At 33.9% G+C, this 27,230-nt stretch overlaps 1 protein-coding gene and 1 long non-coding RNA gene across 2 annotated transcripts in view; one reads left to right on the forward strand and one right to left on the reverse strand.

Annotated features, from left to right (window-relative positions):
• LOC118184277 (chloride channel protein 2-like) overlaps positions 1 to 27,230 on the reverse strand; it is a 266,024-nt gene that overhangs the window by 34,081 nt on the left and 204,713 nt on the right. The window lies entirely within an intron of this gene.
• LOC118184278 (uncharacterized) lies at positions 12,098 to 25,629 on the forward strand. The gene is made up of 3 exons (XR_015038934.1): positions 12,098 to 12,221; positions 14,858 to 14,967; positions 25,411 to 25,629. It is a non-coding gene; the product is annotated as an uncharacterized LOC118184278 (long non-coding RNA).

Below are 27,230 nucleotides of genomic sequence, written 5' to 3' on the forward strand. Positions count from 1 at the left end.
GTTTAGTCGGATGACATGATTTAAAGTGTGGTGGAAGGCAAACCGATGAAGGTTTACGGTAAACTGTAGTACTGAAGTTGGATGTGTTACGTGTGACCAGAATGTCGAGAAACGGAAGAGAATTGCAAGTCTCAAGTTCAAAAGTGAACTGAATAGCAGGATCAATAGAATTCATTGTTGAAAGAACTCTATTTAAATCATCTTTATTACCTTCAAACAGGGTAAAAGTATCGTCTACGTAGCGGAACCATGCCGGGAAGTTTAAAGTTTCAAACAATTTTGATTCATAATAATGCATGTAGATATCAGCCAGGATGGGACTGAGGGGGCTTCCCATGGCTAATCCCTCAGTTTGCTTGTAATATTTATTTTGGAAAACAAAATGTGTTTGTTTCAAACAGAGTTGGGTGAGAGAAATTAGCTCATCAATTTCGATGCAAGAGAAATGAAATTCGCGAAGTCTGGTTTCTAGACATCTTAATGCACCCTCCACTGGGACATTGGTGAATAATGATTTTACATCAAAAGAAACCATGAGTAAATTACGAGGAGAAATGTTTTTAACCTTTTTTACAAACTCTATTGAATTTTTTATGGTGTAAATGTTATTGTCTAATAGAGTGGAAAATCTAGAAACTAAATATTTAGCTAATGGATACGAGGCAGTACCTAAATTTGATACAATAGGGCGGAAAGGAATACCACTTTTATGAATTTTGGGAAGAGCATATAATCTGGCACAATTCGCAACAGATGGGATAAGCGAATGTTTTAAGTTGCTTGAAATGATTTGCGAAGATTTGATCGCAGTTTTTATTTTGGATAAGTCCGAAGGTGAAGGATCTTTAGGGATCGGATTATATGGTCCTTCGTTTAAGAGTTTAGTGACACCATCGATGTAAGTGTTCTTATCCATGACGACTATCTGGCCACCTTTGTCGGCCTTTGAAATGACAATATCCGGGTTAGAATGAATCTCGCGCATTGTAGCTCTTTCTCTCGCAGTCAGATTTGGTTTCAAAGGTTTATTATTGAATTTCACATTATGAGCGATAAGATGCCTAATCATTTCTTTCTGTGAATCTGAAACTTTACTGAACTTGAAAGCTTTTTCGATAGGAGCCAAAATCTTTGGAATCGAGGGTTTACAGGTTTGTGAGAAGTTAAAATTATATTTTAGAATTCTCTCTTGTTCTTCTGAAAGACTAACATTAGAAATATTAACTATTGGCTTGATGTTTACAATGGGAAGATTTTTTGAACTACTTGAACTGGAAGACTGTAAAAGTAGTTTTTCGAATTTAACTACAAGGGTGTTTTTATGACGGTTAACTGCATTCTCCGTTCTAGACCAAGACTTTTGTTCAAGGGCAGTGAATTTTGGATATGTTTTAGCGAGTTCCAGATGAAGCTTATAGAGTTCATGTTCAATTTTGGACAATTGTTGACGTGTATCCCTTATCACGGACCGAAGTAAGGCAAGTTTGCAATTTAACAGAATTCTTGAAACGCGACTCGAAGGTTTTTGATTAGATTTGATTTGAATAAAATTGGGGATCAATTTTTTACATTTACATTTAAGTAAAAAGTCAAGATGATTCAGGAATTTTTGCCGTTTCAGGCGTAATTTAGTGAAACGATTAACGGATGAAGGCATGATAAACAATGCAGAAAATCAAACTAAATTAACTGAGCAATAATAAAGTACACACAAAATAGCAGAAAAATCCCTCACTGAAATGAATAGAAAACAAAATGTTTGTAAGCAAAATGCATGAAATCAGACAAGCAAAGCACAATATCCAAATGTACAAAACATAAACATAACTTGAAAATTGCAAAAATGTACTCACCGAAACTCCTACAATCACAAAATGGCGGCCACACCGTGCAAAAAAGAAAGCAAAATGTAAGCCTGTTTGGGGCTTCTATAATTAAGACAACAATAACACGCCGAATAAATACTAATTCAGAAGTCAAACAACAAAAATCAGCGTTAATTTACAAAACTTTCACAGGACTAGTTTCACAGGACTAGGTTTTGCAGCTGAAGATGATGGTTCGGTAAAACCATCGAAACTAGTCCTGTGAAAGTTTTGTAAATTAACGCTGATTTTTGTTGTTTGACTTCTGAATTAGTATTTATTCGGCGTGTTATTGTTGTCTTAATTATAGAAGCCCCAAACAGGCTTACATTTTGCTTTCTTTTTTGCACGGTGTGGCCGCCATTTTGTGATTGTAGGAGTTTCGGTGAGTACATTTTTGCAATTTTCAAGTTATGTTTATGTTTTGTACATTTGGATATTGTGCTTTGCTTGTCTGATTTCATGCATTTTGCTTACAAACATTTTGTTTTCTATTCATTTCAGTGAGGGATTTTTCTGCTATTTTGTGTGTACTTTATTATTGCTCAGTTAATTTAGTTTGATTTTCTGCATTGTTTATCATGCCTTCATCCGTTAATCGTTTCACTAAATTACGCCTGAAACGGCAAAAATTCCTGAATCATCTTGACTTTTTACTTAAATGTAAATGTAAAAAATTGATCCCCAATTTTATTCAAATCAAATCTAATCAAAAACCTTCGAGTCGCGTTTCAAGAATTCTGTTAAATTGCAAACTTGCCTTACTTCGGTCCGTGATAAGGGATACACGTCAACAATTGTCCAAAATTGAACATGAACTCTATAAGCTTCATCTGGAACTCGCTAAAACATATCCAAAATTCACTGCCCTTGAACAAAAGTCTTGGTCTAGAACGGAGAATGCAGTTAACCGTCATAAAAACACCCTTGTAGTTAAATTCGAAAAACTACTTTTACAGTCTTCCAGTTCAAGTAGTTCAAAAAATCTTCCCATTGTAAACATCAAGCCAATAGTTAATATTTCTAATGTTAGTCTTTCAGAAGAACAAGAGAGAATTCTAAAATATAATTTTAACTTCTCACAAACCTGTAAACCCTCGATTCCAAAGATTTTGGCTCCTATCGAAAAAGCTTTCAAGTTCAGTAAAGTTTCAGATTCACAGAAAGAAATGATTAGGCATCTTATCGCTCATAATGTGAAATTCAATAATAAACCTTTGAAACCAAATCTGACTGCGAGAGAAAGAGCTACAATGCGCGAGATTCATTCTAACCCGGATATTGTCATTTCAAAGGCCGACAAAGGTGGCCAGATAGTCGTCATGGATAAGAACACTTACATCGATGGTGTCACTAAACTCTTAAACGAAGGACCATATAATCCGATCCCTAAAGATCCTTCACCTTCGGACTTATCCAAAATAAAAACTGCGATCAAATCTTCGCAAATCATTTCAAGCAACTTAAAACATTCGCTTATCCCATCTGTTGCGAATTGTGCCAGATTATATGCTCTTCCCAAAATTCATAAAAGTGGTATTCCTTTCCGCCCTATTGTATCAAATTTAGGTACTGCCTCGTATCCATTAGCTAAATATTTAGTTTCTAGATTTTCCACTCTATTAGACAATAACATTTACACCATAAAAAATTCAATAGAGTTTGTAAAAAAGGTTAAAAACATTTCTCCTCGTAATTTACTCATGGTTTCTTTTGATGTAAAATCATTATTCACCAATGTCCCAGTGGAGGGTGCATTAAGATGTCTAGAAACCAGACTTCGCGAATTTCATTTCTCTTGCATCGAAATTGATGAGCTAATTTCTCTCACCCAACTCTGTTTGAAACAAACACATTTTGTTTTCCAAAATAAATATTACAAGCAAACTGAGGGATTAGCCATGGGAAGCCCCCTCAGTCCCATCCTGGCTGATATCTACATGCATTATTATGAATCAAAATTGTTTGAAACTTTAAACTTCCCGGCATGGTTCCGCTACGTAGACGATACTTTTACCCTGTTTGAAGGTAATAAAGATGATTTAAATAGAGTTCTTTCAACAATGAATTCTATTGATCCTGCTATTCAGTTCACTTTTGAACTTGAGACTTGCAATTCTCTTCCGTTTCTCGACATTCTGGTCACACGTAACACATCCAACTTCAGTACTACAGTTTACCGTAAACCTTCATCGGTTTGCCTTCCACCACACTTTAAATCATGTCATCCGACTAAACAAAAGTTAGCTTCATTTTATTCCTATGTTTTCCGTGCTCTTCAAGTTTGCTCCTCCAAACTAGCCCTTGATGAAGAACTAAATTATTTAAAAGCAATAGCTATTGACAGGGGCTTTTCACCCAACATTATTAATCAAGCAGTTAAAAAATTCTCATCTCAACACACTAAAAGCCACACTCTTATTTTAGGAGATTATAAAAATTCTGTTGTCATTCCCTTCTTTCCATCAATTAGCTATAAAGTTGCACATATTTTGCAGAAATTTAACTTTCGGGTTGTTTACTCTCCCATCAATAAAATTCCAACTTCTATACTCAAGGACCCCATTCCGGATATGAATTCCTGGGGTATTTATAGGATTCCTTGCCAGTGCGGTTTAATTTACATTGGCCAAACTAAGAGAGCCTTAAAATTTCGCGTCAAAGAACATGAGGCATATGTTAGAAAAAAGGAAACACAGAAGTCTTCTGTTGCTCAACATTGTTGGTCCGAAAATCACACTTTCAATTTTTCTGCTGCCAAAATTATTCAAAAAACATCTTCCATTGGAGAACTGGATTTTCTAGAGGCATTTCACATTCATAAAAATCTTTCTGTTCTAGTTAACGATCCTAATTCCAATCCAAATTTGCCTTCGGCTTTTAGAGAAATTATGTTTTAGTTCTGGTTTCGCCAACAGATGGCGCCACTTGCTTATTCTTGTCCAGGCTTTCTTATCTTATCTAAACATTATTTCCTATCTTGTTCATTTGCGGTTTTGCAGCTGAAGATGATGGTTCGGTAAAACCATCGAAACTAGTCCTGTGAAAGTTTTGTAAATTAACGCTGATTTTTGTTGTTTGACTTCTGAATTAGTATTTATTCGGCGTGTTATTGTTGTCTTAATTATAGAAGCCCCAAACAGGCTTACATTTTGCTTTCTTTTTTGCACGGTGTGGCCGCCATTTTGTGATTGTAGGAGTTTCGGTGAGTACATTTTTGCAATTTTCAAGTTATGTTTATGTTTTGTACATTTGGATATTGTGCTTTGCTTGTCTGATTTCATGCATTTTGCTTACAAACATTTTGTTTTCTATTCATTTCAGTGAGGGATTTTTCTGCTATTTTGTGTGTACTTTATTATTGCTCAGTTAATTTAGTTTGATTTTCTGCATTGTTTATCATGCCTTCATCCGTTAATCGTTTCACTAAATTACGCCTGAAACGGCAAAAATTCCTGAATCATCTTGACTTTTTACTTAAATGTAAATGTAAAAAATTGATCCCCAATTTTATTCAAATCAAATCTAATCAAAAACCTTCGAGTCGCGTTTCAAGAATTCTGTTAAATTGCAAACTTGCCTTACTTCGGTCCGTGATAAGGGATACACGTCAACAATTGTCCAAAATTGAACATGAACTCTATAAGCTTCATCTGGAACTCGCTAAAACATATCCAAAATTCACTGCCCTTGAACAAAAGTCTTGGTCTAGAACGGAGAATGCAGTTAACCGTCATAAAAACACCCTTGTAGTTAAATTCGAAAAACTACTTTTACAGTCTTCCAGTTCAAGTAGTTCAAAAAATCTTCCCATTGTAAACATCAAGCCAATAGTTAATATTTCTAATGTTAGTCTTTCAGAAGAACAAGAGAGAATTCTAAAATATAATTTTAACTTCTCACAAACCTGTAAACCCTCGATTCCAAAGATTTTGGCTCCTATCGAAAAAGCTTTCAAGTTCAGTAAAGTTTCAGATTCACAGAAAGAAATGATTAGGCATCTTATCGCTCATAATGTGAAATTCAATAATAAACCTTTGAAACCAAATCTGACTGCGAGAGAAAGAGCTACAATGCGCGAGATTCATTCTAACCCGGATATTGTCATTTCAAAGGCCGACAAAGGTGGCCAGATAGTCGTCATGGATAAGAACACTTACATCGATGGTGTCACTAAACTCTTAAACGAAGGACCATATAATCCGATCCCTAAAGATCCTTCACCTTCGGACTTATCCAAAATAAAAACTGCGATCAAATCTTCGCAAATCATTTCAAGCAACTTAAAACATTCGCTTATCCCATCTGTTGCGAATTGTGCCAGATTATATGCTCTTCCCAAAATTCATAAAAGTGGTATTCCTTTCCGCCCTATTGTATCAAATTTAGGTACTGCCTCGTATCCATTAGCTAAATATTTAGTTTCTAGATTTTCCACTCTATTAGACAATAACATTTACACCATAAAAAATTCAATAGAGTTTGTAAAAAAGGTTAAAAACATTTCTCCTCGTAATTTACTCATGGTTTCTTTTGATGTAAAATCATTATTCACCAATGTCCCAGTGGAGGGTGCATTAAGATGTCTAGAAACCAGACTTCGCGAATTTCATTTCTCTTGCATCGAAATTGATGAGCTAATTTCTCTCACCCAACTCTGTTTGAAACAAACACATTTTGTTTTCCAAAATAAATATTACAAGCAAACTGAGGGATTAGCCATGGGAAGCCCCCTCAGTCCCATCCTGGCTGATATCTACATGCATTATTATGAATCAAAATTGTTTGAAACTTTAAACTTCCCGGCATGGTTCCGCTACGTAGACGATACTTTTACCCTGTTTGAAGGTAATAAAGATGATTTAAATAGAGTTCTTTCAACAATGAATTCTATTGATCCTGCTATTCAGTTCACTTTTGAACTTGAGACTTGCAATTCTCTTCCGTTTCTCGACATTCTGGTCACACGTAACACATCCAACTTCAGTACTACAGTTTACCGTAAACCTTCATCGGTTTGCCTTCCACCACACTTTAAATCATGTCATCCGACTAAACAAAAGTTAGCTTCATTTTATTCCTATGTTTTCCGTGCTCTTCAAGTTTGCTCCTCCAAACTAGCCCTTGATGAAGAACTAAATTATTTAAAAGCAATAGCTATTGACAGGGGCTTTTCACCCAACATTATTAATCAAGCAGTTAAAAAATTCTCATCTCAACACACTAAAAGCCACACTCTTATTTTAGGAGATTATAAAAATTCTGTTGTCATTCCCTTCTTTCCATCAATTAGCTATAAAGTTGCACATATTTTGCAGAAATTTAACTTTCGGGTTGTTTACTCTCCCATCAATAAAATTCCAACTTCTATACTCAAGGACCCCATTCCGGATATGAATTCCTGGGGTATTTATAGGATTCCTTGCCAGTGCGGTTTAATTTACATTGGCCAAACTAAGAGAGCCTTAAAATTTCGCGTCAAAGAACATGAGGCATATGTTAGAAAAAAGGAAACACAGAAGTCTTCTGTTGCTCAACATTGTTGGTCCGAAAATCACACTTTCAATTTTTCTGCTGCCAAAATTATTCAAAAAACATCTTCCATTGGAGAACTGGATTTTCTAGAGGCATTTCACATTCATAAAAATCTTTCTGTTCTAGTTAACGATCCTAATTCCAATCCAAATTTGCCTTCGGCTTTTAGAGAAATTATGTTTTAGTTCTGGTTTCGCCAACAGATGGCGCCACTTGCTTATTCTTGTCCAGGCTTTCTTATCTTATCTAAACATTATTTCCTATCTTGTTCATTTGCGGTTTTGCAGCTGAAGATGATGGTTCGGTAAAACCATCGAAACTAGTCCTGTGAAAGTTTTGTAAATTAACGCTGATTTTTGTTGTTTGACTTCTGAATTAGTATTTATTCGGCGTGTTATTGTTGTCTTAATTATAGAAGCCCCAAACAGGCTTACATTTTGCTTTCTTTTTTGCACGGTGTGACCGCCATTTTGTGATTGTAGGAGTTTCGGTGAGTACATTTTTGCAATTTTCAAGTTATGTTTATGTTTTGTACATTTGGATATTGTGCTTTGCTTGTCTGATTTCATGCATTTTGCTTACAAACATTTTGTTTTCTATTCATTTCAGTGAGGGATTTTTCTGCTATTTTGTGTGTACTTTATTATTGCTCAGTTAATTTAGTTTGATTTTCTGCATTGTTTATCATGCCTTCATCCGTTAATCGTTTCACTAAATTACGCCTGAAACGGCAAAAATTCCTGAATCATCTTGACTTTTTACTTAAATGTAAATGTAAAAAATTGATCCCCAATTTTATTCAAATCAAATCTAATCAAAAACCTTCGAGTCGCGTTTCAAGAATTCTGTTAAATTGCAAACTTGCCTTACTTCGGTCCGTGATAAGGGATACACGTCAACAATTGTCCAAAATTGAACATGAACTCTATAAGCTTCATCTGGAACTCGCTAAAACATATCCAAAATTCACTGCCCTTGAACAAAAGTCTTGGTCTAGAACGGAGAATGCAGTTAACCGTCATAAAAACACCCTTGTAGTTAAATTCGAAAAACTACTTTTACAGTCTTCCAGTTCAAGTAGTTCAAAAAATCTTCCCATTGTAAACATCAAGCCAATAGTTAATATTTCTAATGTTAGTCTTTCAGAAGAACAAGAGAGAATTCTAAAATATAATTTTAACTTCTCACAAACCTGTAAACCCTCGATTCCAAAGATTTTGGCTCCTATCGAAAAAGCTTTCAAGTTCAGTAAAGTTTCAGATTCACAGAAAGAAATGATTAGGCATCTTATCGCTCATAATGTGAAATTCAATAATAAACCTTTGAAACCAAATCTGACTGCGAGAGAAAGAGCTACAATGCGCGAGATTCATTCTAACCCGGATATTGTCATTTCAAAGGCCGACAAAGGTGGCCAGATAGTCGTCATGGATAAGAACACTTACATCGATGGTGTCACTAAACTCTTAAACGAAGGACCATATAATCCGATCCCTAAAGATCCTTCACCTTCGGACTTATCCAAAATAAAAACTGCGATCAAATCTTCGCAAATCATTTCAAGCAACTTAAAACATTCGCTTATCCCATCTGTTGCGAATTGTGCCAGATTATATGCTCTTCCCAAAATTCATAAAAGTGGTATTCCTTTCCGCCCTATTGTATCAAATTTAGGTACTGCCTCGTATCCATTAGCTAAATATTTAGTTTCTAGATTTTCCACTCTATTAGACAATAACATTTACACCATAAAAAATTCAATAGAGTTTGTAAAAAAGGTTAAAAACATTTCTCCTCGTAATTTACTCATGGTTTCTTTTGATGTAAAATCATTATTCACCAATGTCCCAGTGGAGGGTGCATTAAGATGTCTAGAAACCAGACTTCGCGAATTTCATTTCTCTTGCATCGAAATTGATGAGCTAATTTCTCTCACCCAACTCTGTTTGAAACAAACACATTTTGTTTTCCAAAATAAATATTACAAGCAAACTGAGGGATTAGCCATGGGAAGCCCCCTCAGTCCCATCCTGGCTGATATCTACATGCATTATTATGAATCAAAATTGTTTGAAACTTTAAACTTCCCGGCATGGTTCCGCTACGTAGACGATACTTTTACCCTGTTTGAAGGTAATAAAGATGATTTAAATAGAGTTCTTTCAACAATGAATTCTATTGATCCTGCTATTCAGTTCACTTTTGAACTTGAGACTTGCAATTCTCTTCCGTTTCTCGACATTCTGGTCACACGTAACACATCCAACTTCAGTACTACAGTTTACCGTAAACCTTCATCGGTTTGCCTTCCACCACACTTTAAATCATGTCATCCGACTAAACAAAAGTTAGCTTCATTTTATTCCTATGTTTTCCGTGCTCTTCAAGTTTGCTCCTCCAAACTAGCCCTTGATGAAGAACTAAATTATTTAAAAGCAATAGCTATTGACAGGGGCTTTTCACCCAACATTATTAATCAAGCAGTTAAAAAATTCTCATCTCAACACACTAAAAGCCACACTCTTATTTTAGGAGATTATAAAAATTCTGTTGTCATTCCCTTCTTTCCATCAATTAGCTATAAAGTTGCACATATTTTGCAGAAATTTAACTTTCGGGTTGTTTACTCTCCCATCAATAAAATTCCAACTTCTATACTCAAGGACCCCATTCCGGATATGAATTCCTGGGGTATTTATAGGATTCCTTGCCAGTGCGGTTTAATTTACATTGGCCAAACTAAGAGAGCCTTAAAATTTCGCGTCAAAGAACATGAGGCATATGTTAGAAAAAAGGAAACACAGAAGTCTTCTGTTGCTCAACATTGTTGGTCCGAAAATCACACTTTCAATTTTTCTGCTGCCAAAATTATTCAAAAAACATCTTCCATTGGAGAACTGGATTTTCTAGAGGCATTTCACATTCATAAAAATCTTTCTGTTCTAGTTAACGATCCTAATTCCAATCCAAATTTGCCTTCGGCTTTTAGAGAAATTATGTTTTAGTTCTGGTTTCGCCAACAGATGGCGCCACTTGCTTATTCTTGTCCAGGCTTTCTTATCTTATCTAAACATTATTTCCTATCTTGTTCATTTGCGGTTTTGCAGCTGAAGATGATGGTTCGGTAAAACCATCGAAACTAGTCCTGTGAAAGTTTTGTAAATTAACGCTGATTTTTGTTGTTTGACTTCTGAATTAGTATATACGCATAATTTTGGTGAAATAAGGGTATGGTATTTTTTGCACGTTACTTTTACGAAATTTATACGAATGAAAAAGTCTGAAGTTACTGTTGACTCTTGATCGTTATTTTCCACACGTTATTTTTACGAAAATTATACGAATCCGAATGTACTGATAAAACTACCGCCATGATGGTATATTTTATTCGTCACTTTTACGCATATTATACGAATCCGAATGTTCTGAAAGAAATTACTGTCTTTATGGTATATTTCATTAGTCACTTTTACGGATATTATACGAAGTCTAAAAAGATTGAAAATGAAGTTTATTAATTCAAAATATTTAGTGTATTTCTGGCATTTCACTTTGTTTTCCTTGTCCACGAACATGAAAAAAGGGGCATTCATATATGTGGCTAAAATTTTTCTATAAATTTTAACATGTGAGCTAAATCTTTACGTGCATTTTTGCAAAAAATTATATTTTCTTAATTCAAACATCTTCAAAATAACTTATTTATTTTCTTATATCAAATTTGTTATTTTTATTCATATCAACACTTACATTAATTTACACAATTTAATTCCTTTTATGAAAATCCTATTACCCATTTAACTGGAATAAGCTGTATATTAAATTTGTGTACTTAATGAGTTTGGTACAATACTCGCCTTATTTTATTTAGCAAATGTGGGCAATTAAATTGGAATAAGACTAGCAAATCTTTCATGTCGAGGAATAGAATAATAAATACAACAGAAGATGCTCGAAAACGTTTAACTTCTTGAACAACAGTTTAATGTAGACCAAAGGATCATTAATTATAATCAAAGATATACTAATCAAAATCGTAAATCGATATACTAATATTTTTATTTAATAATAATAATAATAACTCTACGAAATTGCAAGCTGAATCCTGATATTTTACATATATTTCAGTTCCTTTAATCTTTGTTATAAAAATCATATGAGGCTAATTTTTTTAAATTTTGTTTAATGTACAGAAAAAATGATATAGCGATTTTAATAATTTTTATATGAGGAAAAAATTAATAAATAATGTAAATAAATAATTATATTATATTTTATATTTTTCCTGAAACAGTTAAAGACATTCTTAATATGGAGATCTACAGAATAAGTACAAGGGTCCAGTTAAATGAACTCAAAATTTGCATAGTTAATTTTACGCTAACTTATACAATTCTTGCAGAGATACCAAGAAATAAAACATTTCAGGAATATAAAAATTAACCGGATTTACGATTATACACTGAGCATGCGCATACACAGACATTTCTATTTTTCGTAGAAAAATTTAATTATTACCTTAATACAGAGATGCTGTGAATATAAATTTATATAATGCAAAAGTAAGTTTATTTCATATGCTAATTTAGAGGCTTTCTTAATATGTTTAATTATAAAGAAAAAAAAAAAAAGCGTTGCAATTCTTGTTCACTGACCAATGGCAAAGCAGACACTTTCTACTTCCGGTTGTGGCGGGATATTTGTGAAGTCAGCACTCAGCAATGGCGGTCGAAAAGAATGGTAAAGTCGCAAAGAATACTGTTTGTTCGTGGATTGGCGTTTGTGACTGAATCCATCGAAGTTACTAATTATTTGAAGAAAGTAAGTGAATGGTTGATCTTTACAATATGGTAACTGGTAGTTTGGCGACATTTTGGAGGCGATAAAGGTTACTACCTGGGACTTTGGTAATAATGTGAGCACTACTCAGTTCCGATTACGCATTATTTTGTGTGAGGGAAATGAGAGATCATGGGATATGTCATGTGATATTAATGGACGAATTACGGTTCTTTAATCGGAAAAGGGGGGGAAATCGGGAAAAAATCTGGAAGTTTTGTATTTGGCTTTATTCTGTGTTGTGTGAAACAGTGTTCATGAATTTTTGGATCCCATGGCCGTAACTAAAGTGAATTCGAAATGGGTATTTATGTATGTATTAATTTAATGTATGTGCTCATTTATATTTTAAGTAGTGTTTTTGAATTTAATTATATTTTAATTAAATGATAGTTATTTTGTGAATTTTATGTTTGTAGGAATTTGGTATACGTTTTAGTTGAAGTAAACGTGCATGGAAATAATTTAAATATCTGACACTAAGTATTTGTAATGGTTGCGGTATGAATTCGTTGGTGATGTGTATAATGTAATAGATGATTTAGAGGTAAAATTTTTTGGATATTTTATTTATTTTATATGTGGAAATGTTCATATTTGGAAAGGGTAAATACTTTTTCGCGATCAGGTAATTTCATATATGTTCTTTTTACCGGGTTTAAAGATTGAGAAAATTGTCATGTATTTTCGTGAAATTTTTCTAATTTATGAGAAAAAAGCAGTGTACATGGATATAATGAAGAGTGTGCGCAATGCCATTTTTGTGCAATTCTGGGATGTTTTTTTAAGTAAAAATAAGTCGACGTGTACATGGTTTAGTGATATTTTAATTAAATGATAGTTATTTTGTGAATTTTATGTTTGTAGGAATTTGGTACACGTTTAAGTTGAAGTAAACGTGCATGGAAATAATTTAAATTTTTGATACTAAGTATTAGTAATGCTCGCGGTATGAATTCGTTGGTGACGTGTATAATGTAATAGATGATTTAGAGGTTTTTGGATATTTTATTTATTTTATATGTGGAAATGTTCATATTTGGAAAGGGTAAATACTTTTTCGCGATCAGGTAATTTCATATATGTTCTTTTTACCGGGTTTAAAGATTGAGAAAATTGTCATGTATTTTCGTGAAATTTTTCTAATTTATGAGAAAAAAGCAGTGTACATGGATATAGTGAAGAGTGTGAGCAATGCCATTTTTGTGCAATTCTGGAATGTTTTTTTAAGTAAAAATAAGTCGGCGTGTACATGGTTTATGTGTATGTGTTATTTTGAAAAACGCGTAAGGAGTATGGTATTGTGCACTTTTCCCAATTTTGCAGTGAATATTTGTCATGATTAAGCAGTTTTGTTAGATAAAATTTCTAGCATAAGTGTAATTCGGCTAGTAGATTGTTGGAAGAAGTTTTCAGTAGATAAAAAGAAAAGAAACATGTCTTTACTTCATGAAGACAAAATGGCGGCGGGAAAAAAAAAATAGAGTGTTGCTGTAGGAGAGTTGGTCGCCAAATTTTCGCCAAAAAAACGCCAAGTTACCATAATGTAAAGATCAACCGAATATTTTATATTTTCAGTGTTTAATACTCGTACTTTCTTCACCTATATAAAATTTTATAAATAGCGTCTGTGTAGGAAATGTGATTTTCCATGTGTTGTTCTTTTGTGTACGTGCCTAATGATTCATTTTCAGGATTTGGTACTGTTAAATTTTGCACTAGTCTGTTTCTTACTGTATGTGTCACTCCTTTTTGTATGTGTCTCACCTTTTTACAGTTATATTATTTTTACTCAAACGTTTTAATATTTATCTTAAAGCATACTGTAATTAAGCAGGAAAGAAAGGCAATATTAACATGACTAATTGTTCAGAAATCTGTTATGGAAATGTTATCTACCTTATGCCAAAAAATAAAGCATGTAACTTTCATTTATTTATGAAATTCAAAATTTTTTATTTGCTTAGTGTTTTCCCTAAAAATAATTTAATTTCTTATTTTTGAATTTAGTTTTATAAATTTGCTTTAATATATAATCTTTAACTCAAATATATTGTGCTATTAAAAAAGGAAATTTTATGCCATAGAAACACAGGTACTTTGTTCCAAATCTGTGTTAATTTTTTTTTATATATATACTGAATTTTTATGCACTTGTAATTACTGAAATATATCCTTTCATGAATAATAAGTAAGTCCTAAGTCCTTTCATGAATGTATTTCTTTTTTGTTTGTTTGATTTTGTTGTTTTAAAAGATCTGCCATAGTTAAAGAAAGAAAATAAAGTAAGAATGCTTTACTTTCAGTTTTGAATAAATTTATTACTATTTACTGCAGCTTCAAGTTTCTCTAAACATAATTTTCGAAGTCAAAACTTGATAGTTATGTTGATTATTAGACTTGCATGAAAAAATTTATTGAAAAATTAGTATTTGATCTAAAATACCTTAAATTATTTGAATTATATTTTACTAAATCATGTATTTTGATATAACTAGATAGTTAAAAAAATTAAAATTGTAAATGTGCAGAAATGCTTATATAAAACCAAGAAATTGTTTATATTTTTGTTGCTTTTTCCCTTGTAAATTAATTATATATATATATATATATTACAGTCTGGGCAGTCAGCACCCTGCTGAATTGTAGTAAACGAGACGTCCAATCTACTAGACCATCAAAGATGCAGATTTGGATTTTCTATTTCATAGTTATTGAAATCATAATGGTATGTTTGTTTAAATTAGTACTCTTTATGAATGTGATAAAAATAAATTCTGATAAGCTAAGAAATGATTTATTTTCTATTAATTATGAACTGTAAATAATGTAACCAATTTTCTTCATAGTATTTACTAAACATTTTTTTTTTAAAAAAAGGCAGGTAGTCTTATTTATACAATTCTTGCAGAGATACCAAGAAATAAAACATTTCAGGAATTTTCACTCAGTATATCTTGATGTGTAAAATCGTGTTGTTCAATGCCATATTACTTTTTCACAGGAAAGTAATTTTATTGATCTAACATCTGCATAAATCAAACTTTAAGAATGATTACAGTTTCTAAGCTAACTTAAAATTTTCAGATTTAGAAAATGTATGTTTAATGCAGCATTAGTTTTCCATGGAATAGAAAAGGTTTTCAAAATGTTCAGTTGTTAGAAGGAAATAATATAAATGAGATTGTTGTGATACAGTTTCAACTGGAAATGAAACTGAATTTTCGGATAGTGAAGATTTCATTTAAGCTGATTAATGTAAATCCTCTGCATTTAAATATTCTAATAAAACTGATTAATGTAAATCCTATGATTCATGTAGGTATTCTTCTGTTATCAGGACCAGATTCAGAAATGTGTGTTTATATGCATACATTTTTAAATGTAGGTGCTCCTGTGTGCATGTGCATATTCTTTATGTATGTATGTGTATACTTCACATACACATGCTTACATATCTACAGTGGAACCCCGAGATACGAGTTTAATTCGTTCCAGCATTCAACTGGTATAGCGAATTTTTCGTATCTAGAAACAAGCTTCCCCATTGAAAATAATGGAAATTCAGTTAACCCGTTCCACACCCCAAAAAATATCAACATTTTAATATCAAGTCAATTTTTCCTTATAAATAACACTGGTAAATAATGTTGCGTGCGTACGGATTCGTTATGAAGTGAATGCACAAGTCCGATGAAAAATGAACAAAACTTTTTATTATCACAACAAAAATGCTTAAATTTTCTCAAATTATCATGCAGTATTACAATATCTCACAGTAGTTATCTTTTAACTACTCAAATGTACAATAGAACGTAATTCAAAACAGCTAAAGAACGCTAATCCGCGAATTCGCTATAATCAACAACAGCAGTTTTCTAAACAACAACAAACTAAGCAACAACTACTACAAACTGAGATGTTTTCCTCCTTTTATAAGATTTTAAAATCACGCGCTAGAATTTTCCAGTACTTTCTCGAAATCAAAAAGAGATATTTATTTATTTAATGCACGTGCTCTTGTATTTTCAATTTTCCGGCTTAGCTTTCTTTTAATATTCGTCACGCGCTGCACTGCGCGAGAAATAAAACCAATTAATTTATAATTGAACTAATATTAGCTTTTTAAATACCAAATTCGTAACACTGCCCCCTTCCCAAGTACTGCACGTCCCGGGCAGTACAATCCCTGGACAGGAAGCTAAATTTACAACTGTGGCATAAATGCATTAATAAGCATTACATTACAATAATAAACAACATGAACAATAAATGCAATACATAAAACAAATCAAATGCTATCAAATTCAAATCAAATACTAAATGCAAATCAAATACTAAATACAAATCAAATCAAAGACACATTTAAAAACAAAATGGACCATGGTCTTATACTATTTACAATTATTTACATTATGTACTATGGCCATAGTAATGAGCTAATCTGTCGTAATGAACGACTTTAGGTTTAGAGTTCGAAGACTTACGAATCCGAACCACGACGTCATTCAGCCTGTTTAGAATTGTGTACGGGCCATCCCAAGGTGACTGTAATTTCAGACAAAGTCCTTTCCGTCGAGTCGGATTCCACAACCACACCTTGTCTCCTTCGTGGAATTGATGTTCAGTAGCTCTTGTGTCATATCGGGTCTTCATCTTCTCCGTCGCTAAGTTGACTCGCTCTCGTGCAAAGTTGTGCATCACTTCAAACCGGGCCTGGAGATCTTGAATATATTCCTCAGACGATGAAGGAGCATCTGGAGGGCGGCCAAACAATAGATCACAAGGCAGACGAAGGTCACGACCGAATAGCATCTGTGATGGAGAATAGCCGGTAGTCTCGTGGACAGCACTGCGGTAAGCCAGTAAAAACAGCGATAATTTCTTGTCCCAGTCCTGCTGGTTTCTGGAAACCACTAATGAGAGGTTATTAAGGATGGTTCGATTGAACCTCTCTACCATGCCATCCGACTGGGGATGTAATGGCGTCGTTTGGGTCTTGTCAATGCCGAGTAGTTTGCATAGTTCTTTGATTACTACCGAGGTAAAATTCCTTCCCTGATCGGAATGTAACTGAAGAGGCACTCCGAACCTGGAAATCCAGTGCTGTATCATTACCTCAGCTACTGTGACAGCCTCTTGATCAGGAATAGGATAAGCTTCAGGCCACTTGGTGAAGTAATCTACGACAACGAGTATGTATTTGTTGCCATCAGCAGTTCGTGGCAGAGGTCCCAGGATGTCAAAGGCGATACGTTCAAAAGGCGCCCCTACGTTGTAACGTTGCACCTTGCCTCGGCTGCGTCTCTTTGGTCCTTTCCGACCTGCACAGGCATCGCAGGATCGGCACCACTTTTGCACGTCATCCTTTGCATTATTCCAGTAAAAGCGCTCACGAACTCTCTGTAAGGTCTTCATTATTCCAAAGTGACCTCCCGTAGGGCTGTTATGTAGTTCTTTAAGGACATCAGGAATGCGGGATCTTGGAAGTATCAGCTGCCATCGGAACGTCTTCCCATCATCCGATTCAAATTTCCGGTATAAGACACCGTTTCGAATGTGAAGTGAATCCCAGAGTGCCCAATACTGTTTGGTTGTAGGACTACAGATAGAAATGTCCTGCCAGGTAGGTTTTCTGGTTGATGACTCCATTAAATCAATTATCGGTTTAATGTCGCGGTCTTCCAGCTGGTCTTTCCTGACTTCATCATCACTCCACGGTTCTCGATCAGCCGATATTGATGTTGTAATTTGTCTTGCGACCGGAGTCAGCAGCTCGTATTTCGCTTCCACCCTGGAACAATATCGGCAGCTTTCTTGGCAAGGTTTTCTAGACAGGGCGTCGGCGTTTCCGTGTGATGATCCCTTACGATGACGGATAGTGATGTTATATTCTTGGAGTCTCTGTATCCACCTGGCTATTTGACCCTCAGGATTCTTGAAATTTAAAAGCCAGGTCAATGATGCATGATCGGTGCATAGCAGGAATTTTCTGCCATATAGATAGTGATGGAACTGTTCTACGGCTTTGACTATGGCGAGCAACTCTTTCCTGGTGACACAATAATTCCTCTCCGGTTTAGACAGGCACTTGCTCCAGTACGCCACTACATGTTCTTGGCCGTCTATTTCTTGGGACAAAACAGCACCGACACTTTCATTGCTCGCGTCGGTGTCGAGAATAAATGGTCTGTCGAGCTGAGGATACGTCAGGATTGGAGCAGATGTTAAAGCTTCCTTTAAGTTGTTAAATGCATCCTCGCATTCCTTTGTCCACAAGAATCTTTGCTTGCTCTCTGTCAGCTTGTGAAGTGGTCTTGCGATGGAAGAAAAGTCCTTCACGAATCTCCTATAGTAGGTGCAAAGCCCTAGGAAGCTTCTCAGCTGATGGACAAATTCAGGACGTTTCCAGGATTTAACCGCTGATACCTTTTCAGGATCCGTGCGCACACCTTCTGCAGAGATGACATGTCCCAGGTAAGTCACTTCCTTTCGGAACAATTTGCATTTAGCGGGACTCAGCTTTAGATTGGCTTCTTTCAGTTTCTGAAGCACCTTTCTAAGATTTTCTAGATGCTCTTCAAAACTCTTTCCGACGATGATGATATCGTCCAGGTATATCAGACAGGCTTCATAGGAAAGTCCTTGCAAAACAGTCTCCATGAGGCGTTCGAATGTTGCCGGCGCATTACGCAGTCCAAACGGCATCACGTTGAATTGCCAAAGCCCTTGTCCCGTAGTAAATGCCGTCTTTTCTCGGTCATGAGGGTGTATTTCTACCTGCCAATACCCACTCTTTAAATCAAGCGTTGAGAACCACTTGCTTCCAGAAAGAGTGTCTAGAATGTCGTCAATTCTAGGAAGAGGGTAACTGTCTTTCTTCGTAACCTCATTCAACCGGCGATAGTCAACGCAAAATCTTGTTGAGCCGTCTTTCTTTCTGACGAGAACGATGGGAGATGCCCATGGACTTGTTGAAGGCTCGATGACATCGCCTTCTTCCGTATCTTTTAACAGTGTTCGCACCTCTTCCTGTTTAGCAAACGGCAGACGCCTTGGATGTTGCTTGATCGGGGAATGATCGCCGGTATCTATTCTATGTTGTGTCAAACTAGTTCGACCCACGTCAGAAGACGAGCGGGAGAAAACAACTTGAAGATCTTTGATGACGCGATCGGCAGCATTCTTCTCTTTATCGTTTAATTGTGCATTCTGCAATAACTCCGATGTAATGTTCTCTGAGGACACGGATTCTGGGATGTTACTCTTTCTTTCAACGCTATTTACTGGAGTACATGTTGCAACCACTTCACCTTTCTTAATAACTCTCGACTTTTCAGTTACATTGGCGACTCTCACCGGGATAACCGTTCTGGATAGATCGACGAGTGTTGAGGCTACTAGTACTCCTTTTGGGATATTACAGTTATTGGGATATTCTATGATGCCGTAGCGGAAATTTCTATTTTCGGCTATGGATCCAGGAAGTAAAATTTCTGTTCTTGCCGGTATTGTGATATAGTCTTGTGCTATGATTTTATGGACAGATTTAACTTCTTCATCATTAACGAGAAATAACGCTATGTCCTCAGATGTAGAATGCAATTCGTTATTTTTAAAATCCAAGGAAAAATTGTATTTCCTTAGAAAGTCCAATCTGAGTATGCAAGAATCAGTGATCTCTGCTACATATGCCGTGTGATGCTAAGCGGCACTTCCAAACGTGATGTTAACATTTACTTTTCCGTCGATGTCGATCTTCTCACCGGACACAGTCTGGAGAGTAACGCAGGGCGGCGTCCAGATAAGTTTGTTTCCTAGTTGTTGAGCCAAATCTTTTTGGATGATGGTGACGTTGGCTCCTGTATCTATAGTCATATTGCACGGAACTCCATTAATACGTCCTATTATGAAAAGTCCATTACTGCCGCCTCTCATTGCAGAAATCTGAAGCGCTTTAAACGGGGGCTTTTCATTATCTGGCAACCTCCGCCCCGCGAGATTGCCACTAATTAGTTTCCCTGCTGCTTGTTAGAAGCGGTCTTAACATCAGTACCCTGGGGTGTTTTGCAGTTTCGTCGTATGTGTCCTTCAGCACCGCAGTTCCAGCACTTAACGGTCGGTTTCTTCTCACCAATATTCCGTCTCAAGGCGTTCAGTTGTCTAGTTAAATCGTCAAGTCGAGCGGTGACTTGATCCCCTGGCTCCTGGACTTGAGCAGCTCTGACTGGGTGGCGGTCTCGACGAGTGGCTTGCTGGGCTGCCTCAAATTTCATGGCGTACACTAGAGCACTTTTTAAATCTTTTACATCCGCCATTCGTAGAGCTTTCTGTATTTCAGTATCTCGGATGCCGTCGATAAAGTATTGCAAGGACAGGATTTCCCTTGTTTCTGTCGGGCATTCCGAAAAGGCGAGATGGGACAGCCTTTCAACATCCGTGGCGAGCTCCTGAAGTGTTTCGGTAGGCTTCTGTTGACGAGATTTTAATTGGAGCCTGCTGTAGTCTTTTAAACACTTCTCCCCAAAGCGCAACTCCAAGGCGCCGGACAGAGCTTCGAAATCTAACCTTTTGTTTTCGGGAAGAGTCTGAAGGATATCCGCTGCATCGGCTCTTAGAGAAGCGGCGAGATGACAGGCCTTAGCTTGGGAATCCCATCCATTCGCATCCGCCATGATAGAAAATTGTGTCTTATACACCTGCCAGGAGGTCTTCCCATCATATGTGGATAGCTTCAGAGGTGGACGAGCAGGCATTGGTAAGAATTTAAAATCATCACTCCTGCTCCCTGCCGACGCTACGAATTTCTTTAAAGTATCCATTTCTTTGGCAACTGCAGAAACTCTCTCATCAATTTGTTGTTCGATTTGGTGTTGGACGGCACAAACTCTTCCTTCAATTCGTTCCTCCACAGCAGAAACTCTCCCTTCTATATGTTCTTTTACAGAAGAAACTCTTTCTTCTATTTCTTCTTTCACCGAAGAAACTCTGTCTTCAATTTGATCTTTTACAAAAAAAACTTTTTCTTCAATTTGTCCAACTTTATTTTCAACTGTGTCAATTCTGCCTTCCATAGCTTCAAATTTATTTTCTATTATGCAGGTAATCTCTCTTTTCATTTCTTCTTGACTTGCTTCAATCTTTTCTTGACCAGCTTGAACGGCTTTCATTTCGTCCTTAACAGATTCCTCGCCCAATTTCATTTCTTCCTTAACGGAGTTGACGGCCCCTTCCATCTTTCCTTGGCTAGATTTCATCTCTTCTTTCATTTCTTCTTTAAACGAGACAAAGGCTGTTATCAATTGCCTTAATTGATCTTCCATCGCTCTTGTTATTGGCATTCAAATCCCACTTCTGACACCAAAAATTGTTGCGTGCGTACGGATTCGTTATGAAGTGAATGCACAAGTCCGATGAAAAATGAACAAAACTTTTTATTATCACAACAAAAATGCTTAAATTTTCTCAAATTATCATGCAGTATTACAATATCTCACAGTAGTTATCTTTTAACTACTCAAATGTACAATAGAACGTAATTCAAAACAGCTAAAGAACGCTAATCCGCGAATTCGCTATAATCAACAACAGCAGTTTTCTAAACAACAACAAACTAAGCAACAACTAATACAAACTGAGATGTTTTTCTCCTTTAATAAGATTTTAAAATCACGCGCTAGAATTTTCCAGTACTTTCTCGAAATCAAAAAGAGATATTTATTTATTTAATGCACGCGCTCTTGTATTTTCAATTTTCCGGCTTAGCTTTCTTTTAATATTCGTCACGCGCTGCACTGCGCGAGAAATAAAACCAATTAATTTATAATTGAACTAATATTAGCTTTTTAAATACCAAATTCGTAACAATAATATAACAATAGTTTAACTTTGTTACCAACATTTTAACTCCTTTTCATTAATCCACACCAACAACAGCTTCTCAACATCTAGGAGTACTTTTATGGTGCTTGGAAGCAACGATAATTCCTTTGGCTACATCAGGTTTCTTAATTTCTTCCTGCTTCTTCAGAATAGTATAGATTTTCGATGTTGAAAGGCCGCAAGTCTTCGCCAATTCCGTCACCATGCTTATGTTTATCTATGATTTCTTTCTTGATGTCGACGGCCATGGCCTCCTTATTTTTCTTTGCAGCACTATCTGAGCCAACAATCTTCTTGCGAGGCATCTTGAAATAATTATTTTCACGTTAAATGTCAAAACAATTAACTTACAAGTGCACAAACACGTATATAAAAGAACACTGAGTGATCTGACGAGGGGATTCTCCTAGTTGAGCCAAGTAGGGAAATGGCGCCACCTGTACCAACAGCCTGGCTCATTGCTTGTTACTCGAATTAATGCTCGTATTTTGCTCATACTTTCCTCGTATCTCGAGGTTTCATTGTACATTTCTGAATCCCGTCCTAATAACAGAGGAGTACCTTTGCCAGTATTGCAACAGAGCTAGAATGAATTATTGTGTTAAAATATGTGGAAAATGCATGCTTAAAGTACTGTTATTTTCTAAAAATATTCTGTATGTCTATTTTTTACAAGAAGAAAAAATAGCTAAAAGCTGTTAATTTACTCGTATTTATTAGTCCAAAGGGGCTTTGTCCCTAAAGAACTATTGTTTTTGTTTTGCATTGGTTCACTATACATATCTGTTTTACTTTTCAAACTGTTCCTACCAAATGTTAGAGTCCTTAGTGTGGGATTAATACTCTCTATCTTAGTGCCCTCTATAACCTATGTTAGGGTTAACCTGTATAACCTACAAGGATTGCCAGTTTAGGCGAGATATTTAGGTAGTACATCGTAATACGTACCTTATTTTTTATTATTTTTAAATTAAATTGAAAATAATAAACTAGTTTTCAAGAATGGAGTTAAACTAGATTTGCATTCAACTCTGGTTTATTGTCTTAATAATGTTTTGCTGTAACAAATATGAATTTTTTGTTTAAGTATAATAATTTAAAATGTTTTTTCTAGAGAATGTACTGCCACTAAGGTAAAGGTGCTAACTTGCAAGGTAATTTTCTATTCTACATTAACTCAATCTTTATGTCCTGTTACAGATATATTGGCAGAAATAATGAAAACCTGACATTCAAAAAGAAAAATAATAACGTTGAATGTAGTATATTAGATGGTTAACTGCGGTTTGGCAGCTCATTAATAATCTTACACATATTGAGTACGAATAACTTTGACAATTACCGGTATTTTCAATAGTATAAAATTAGGCAAGAAAGCAGCTTTAGCTTAGCACCGATTTTAAATACAACTCTCTTACCAATATTGGTTTGACGAAGGTAAAATATAATTGAATTTAATAAGTTGGAAATACTGTCTGTCTTTCCATGAGTTAAAAAATAATTTCAAATAAAATTTCTTTTTTCAGTTTTTCATGTTATTTGTTTAATGTTATTGTAATCTGATTTATCATATTTAGTCACATATTCCATCCCTCTATGCACTATAGTATATAATTCAAAGGACTTATCAGTTTCAGCAATATTTTTTTTTTTTTACCAGTATACATTTTTACTATAACTCTGTATCTAAATCATATCCTGAAAAATTAAGGAGTAAAGTACACAAAGAAGGAAAATATGCAAGTAAATAATGGCATTTAGTGTTGTTTATGTGTCTAATATTTGTACTAGATTGTAAAAGTTATAAAATTCTATTAGCTTTTTTAAATTATTCTTTTTTAAATTGAGATGCTTCTTTGCACCCAAATGGTTAAGCCCTAGTGTGACTTTGGTACTTTGATCTAACTTCTATTCCTAATAAATAATCCAGCTGCATACAGTTTACTCAATTTCTGCCATGTGTAAGGTAAACAATATTAGTTTTTTTTAAATATATCTTTTACAACTATTCCATCAGGTAGATTTCTTTCATATTTTGCCTTGATTGAGTCATCCTGCTAATTAAGAATTTATTAAAGTTAATATGGTAAGTTTTTGTGTGTATAATTCATTTTAAGTATGTGCAAGCAAATGCATACATTAACAGTTACGTAGAATTATGTTTTGGGTATCAAATTCAGAAATTTTGGGGCTGTTTTTAGAAGATTTATTAATGATTTATACTATATTAATATTGGTAAAAAAATTCTGTGGCTTTTATATGAGATTATATATTTTAAAATAGCTGCATGATATGGTAGAGGTAAAAAGCTTCATGTGGATCATAAATTAATATGTGGGAATTTTTCATTTATTTAATAAAGAAAATATTCAAGCCACAATTAAAATTTTTTCATTGGATTATTTGCATACAAAGTTTGCAGCAAATTTTTCCTGCAACAGAAGTGACAATTTTTATTTTGCCAAGACAGGAAATTTAGTTAGTGAAAGCAGTAACCCTATTTTGAGATGTTAAACAGGAAGGCAAATTTTTGAATTTAAATTGATTTTTGAAGGAAGACTTCATTTAGTCTTGCTATCATTCTACGTGGCTCTTAACTTTTTTATGGTATTTATAATTTTATTGTTATTCAGCTTTCTGTTTGCTTAGAATGCACATGAATGTAGACTTGAAATATTTTATATTGCAAACTGAGATGCCATTGTTATGATAAAGATTTTTGCTCTGATTTTGGAGGAATTTACTGATAATACTTTTGATTGTGTATTGGTTTCTGGTTTATTGAAATGTGTAAAATAGCCTGTTAATGCATATACGTATGTTAATGACATGTATATGTTTATGAAGTATTCTGTTATATGTATATAGTGTTGTGATTAGTTTTCTGCTTACTCTTTATTTAAGAAAAGGTTATCTGTAAGAAAGCGAATATTCTTTACTATATGTAGGAATACAATTGAAAAGGCTAATGCAATATAATTAATACAAAATTAAGTTTTTTTCTCATGTACTTAAATACAAACATAGCCATTAAAGACTTTCTCAACCTTGCAGTTCTAAACAAATCTTAAGTATTTTTTACTTGAAATTATAGGCATTGTGTAAGGTATATAATTGAAGCTTACTGTGTGATAGTATGAAATTAAATTTTTAATTACTGAAATGTAAATTTTTAAATATGAAATGCTCAGTGCATTTTATATGCATCTCTTAATACTTCAACTATATTTAAAAACTGAAAACATCTGAAGTGTGAAATTATTAGAAATTTTCCTTTTTCTTGTTTAGGAGTTGTTCTCAAAACATTGGGTGACAAAGAATTCACTTTTACAAAAATCGAACAGGATATTAAAGACAGCGAACTATAGAACAAATATGGCGAAGCTGCATGAAGTCTATGTTGAATTTTATTATTGAAAAAAATATGCTCTTCAGATTTAATGTTAGTTTTTATTGTTTAACAGTAATTGCAGTTTTCGAATACCTGTAAAATAAACTTAATTCTTAAATTAATTTCATGTGTATTTCTTTTGCAAGTATTACAGTTCATAATACTTCAAACAACTTGAAATTTTATACTTGGTAATTTATGTGGGATATGTTCATAATAATTTTATAATTTAAATAACTCATTGTCATCATATGAGCATAATCTAAAATGCACAGCATTTGACAACAAATTAATAAAAAATTAGCCAACTTCTAATTGCTTTCTTTTGTCCAGTTGCCTCTTTTTAAATCATTTAATACCATAAAGCTATTTGATGAAAAAAAATAATTGGTATGTCCACATCAACATGTACGTTTATAATGATGTTATAGAAAAAGTCACATGAGATAAATATTTAAAAACTTCAATATTCCTAAACAAATTAACTTTTTAAAATTTTATCTGGTATATAAGATAAAATAAAGAACATATTTAGGTAATTTTGAATTTGCATAATTTTATGAACTTATCAAATTAACAATTACATTGTAAAAGGGAACTTTTTAAAAATACCTCAATAAAGCATTTCTTTTGTAGGGGTGAACTTTTAGTACTGATCTAATATATTTATAAGATTTTAAACTGAGAAAGACAACAATAATAGATTACAATACATTGCAAGATTGACTGATAAATGTAAAATTTTTACATATCATAATTATGTGTGTAATTAAAACAGAAGTTACTCGATTAACTTGCATGCAAATTAATATTTTCTTTAACATGTTTGGGATAAACTGAATTTTAATAAATAAATATGTATATATTTGTGTATTACCTGAAGATATGAATGAAATAGTATTTGTGACATTAAACATTCATCTTCAAGGAAAATAACAACGTTAACTTGGTAAACTATTGGAAAAAGTAAGTTTTCTACAATTTCCTGGTCTATATTTAACAATTTTAAAATTTAGCACACTCATTCAAATAATCTAAACGTATCATGTTTTCTTTTGTGCTACATTCGTTTACTGAATTTGTTAATTAACTATATTGTACTTTAGATAGAAATTAACATAGATATTCTCTGTATTTTACAGAACAAAAGCTTATATATTTGATAATAATTGACCTAAATCTTCCCTATGTTTTCTTTGCATATACGAATGACTTTGGTAAAAATTTAGTCTGATGTCTTCTCTTTACTGTGTATAAGTGCACATTTTTGGTAAAAAATTTGCATAAATCTCCAATTACCTATTTACTGCATTTTTCGTAAAATGTGCTTATTTTAATCTCTTATTTTTTATATAAATCTATGCAAAAATGTTCTGCATATTATGATTAAAAGATAAAATTAATTTAATATCAAATTTTTACATATCCACCTTTTAGGTATGTACAGCAATATGGAATATATATAACTGGAAAATTTAAATGCAAAAAAATTAATTTCTATGCAAAAATTACATAACACTAAAAGGCTGAAAATCACTTTTAATATTTCATTTCAAAGTGACTACAAAATATGCAATAAATTTGTAAACCGGAGTTCTATGTTTTAAATCAATTAATGCTATCGTTCATTTACATGGCATAAGAAAATGTCCTTCGGAAAAGCAGATAATTTATTTAAGTGTTATTTAGTAAACAACTGTTTGCTACAGTTGTTTAC

Source organism: Stegodyphus dumicola, chromosome X2, assembly GCF_044657685.1.
Source record: "Stegodyphus dumicola isolate Sdum_Otavi_A_Nest chromosome X2, ASM4465768v1".
Classification (NCBI taxonomy): domain Eukaryota; kingdom Metazoa; phylum Arthropoda; class Arachnida; order Araneae; family Eresidae; genus Stegodyphus; species Stegodyphus dumicola.